The sequence below is a fragment of the Arachis ipaensis genome, chromosome B09 (assembly GCF_000816755.2).
Source record: "Arachis ipaensis cultivar K30076 chromosome B09, Araip1.1, whole genome shotgun sequence".
Classification (NCBI taxonomy): domain Eukaryota; kingdom Viridiplantae; phylum Streptophyta; class Magnoliopsida; order Fabales; family Fabaceae; genus Arachis; species Arachis ipaensis.
The window spans coordinates 139,218,906-139,221,280 of NC_029793.2; the positions used below are offsets into that span (position 1 = coordinate 139,218,906).

Sequence of the window (2,375 nt, forward strand, 5' to 3'; positions counted from 1 at the left end):
GTAGGGAGGAGTAGGTGATGCAGGTAGGAAGAAGACTTCCTCTGGCGACGTAAGCAAACCGGAGAGAATTCAGGGAGAGAAAGACTGAACGAAGTAGAGAAGAAAACATGGAGGTGACGAAATGAAGAACGGCGGAAAGAGTAGTGGCTGGTGATGACAGTGACGGTGAGAGAAAAGGACGCTAAAGTCGAGAGAAAAAGAAAGAGGAATGAGGCAACAGGCCATCGCCGCGGTTGGTTCTGCAGGAATACGTCCACCCTATGACGGCATGGTAGCCCTTTCTTCGCGGGCAGTGCCGGTTCTGCGAATGCGATGATCCTGTTACTTACAACGTCGGTGTACTTCAGGGATCTGGACGGTGCTCCTATGGACGTTTTGATTCTGATGCACATAGTAATGCTTAAATATTTTGTCCTATATATTTAACAAAAAAGGTCTGTTCAGGCAGTGCTTCCATAGCAACGCTAAGGAAATTGTCTTCTTTAAGGTATCTCTGTCCCAAAACTTGATCTTCAGTAAATTTATTTATAGCAATGGAGTGGGCTTGGGATTATTCACTGCAAGGGATTTCTGGTGACCACTGACTTCTCTCCACCTCTTCTCTCAATCTCTCCTCTCTTACACCAGGATCTCCTCCGGCGTTTCCATCAAAGCAGAGAAGAAGAAAACATGACGGTGAAAAGGGGAAGCACGACGGAAGAAGGAGAAGAGGGTGGCGACAGAGGTGGCGGTGACAGATAAGGAGGCTAGATCGAGAGAGAAGGGAAGAGGAGACAAGAATGTATACTACAAGTTCAACGACATCTATCAAGTCCCATCTCACAGATCCATTTCTACTCTTCAATGTCAGTATTTGATTTAATCACTTCATGTTCAATGCGTTGATTTCCTAATTAATTAAATCATATATTAGATCATTTGAATACTGTGATTCATCCTCGCTCCATCTTTACTACTCTCTGGCTGAGGGAATAAACTGCAACATCATTTGTGGTTTTTTGTACTTTTTTTCATTTTAGGAGATTTCTGTGGTTCTTTGTTTCTAGCTTCGAGTATTTCGTGCAATTCGAAGCTTCGATCTTTGGGGTATGGACAGTGTTGGTTCAGAAAAGATAAAAGGAAGGAAAAGCCAGTGGAGGGTGAGAACAAGATCAAGTGCAAAATGAAGACTATGAATTGCAAGTTCTGGAGAAAACTTATGCTGGTAAGTGAAACCTTTTTAGCCATTTTTTAACAATTTTGTACTACTCCTTTTGATTTTTGGTTTTTTCCACGGTCTAGGTGGATTGGGAAGGCTCTATTTTGGGCATTCTTTCTTGATTGATTACCGTACCTATTATTCATTTGTTCAGTTTTAAGTCTTTCATATATGATAAATCTGTGATGCAATGATTTAGGGCTTATTCTTATGTGAAAAAGGAAGAGAAGTGAATGGATCCATTTGTTTAGTTTCAAGTCTTTCCTATTTTTTTTTTTTGAGTTTTTTTTTTTCCATGATTGTTTTTATGAATAGATGGAGTGTCATTTGTGCATATGAGTACTGCAAATACAATGTTGAGTGTGATGTTGTGATTCATTTATATGTTGAACACTGTTTTTTAGTAAAGTACCTTGCTTTAGTTAGGGCTTTTGGTGTCATTGTGGAATCATTTCCAAGCTTTACTCTTTGTCGTTCATTTTTTAAGCTGCAGATACATTTGGTTTAGACAGTTCTCAGGCTGTTGTTATGGAACTTCAACAAAATCGCTTGGATTTTCATGCTGAAAATAGAGTAGAGAAGAGAAAATGCTTAGTCTACAGGCTATTTTTTTTTTCTCTTTTTATCAAGGATATCAGCAGGTCAGGTTTCTCTTAATATTAAGAAAATTCCTTCTTCTACTTATGCCAATGTTTCATTTTAATACATTGTGAAGTATTCTCACTAAATTTTTGTAGAAAGTGGTGTCAATTTTTTTGGTGGGTATATTTATAGATCTAAGAATATGAACAGGTTTTGCTCAGGAATTGGAAAAGGGATTCAAGGCGTGTTTACTGTGATATCAGATTTCAATAAATTAAGCTTCTCTTCTATATGAGTGTTTCATCTAATATTACTATGTTAGGTTTTGAACTTATATATAGCAAAAATTGCTGCAATTGTTGTATTCCTTGAAATTGTGATTGAATCAGAGTAAAAGAGCTTTGGTTTTGAGAATGTTGATGTAATCGACATCTGTTCTTTATATTTTTAAAATTTTTTATCTTTTTCTTTATTGCCTTATGTGGTGTTGGATTTGTTCTTCCATGAGTTGTCACACTGACTTTTGTAAATTTGACTTTTGTAGAAACTGAGAACAGTTGTAGGTGTTTTGATTCGTAGATGGATAAAGATGTTG

The 2,375-nt window shown here is 37.4% G+C and overlaps 1 long non-coding RNA gene across 2 annotated transcripts; it reads left to right on the forward strand.

Moving 5' to 3' along the window:
* LOC110266339 lies at positions 657-2,007 on the forward strand. Of its 2 annotated transcripts, none has more exons than XR_002353598.1 (4): positions 657-845; positions 1,047-1,204; positions 1,686-1,889; positions 1,991-2,007. It is a non-coding gene; the product is annotated as an uncharacterized LOC110266339 (long non-coding RNA). The 2 variants fall into 2 exon arrangements; XR_002353599.1 differs by having other exon boundaries at positions 659-781.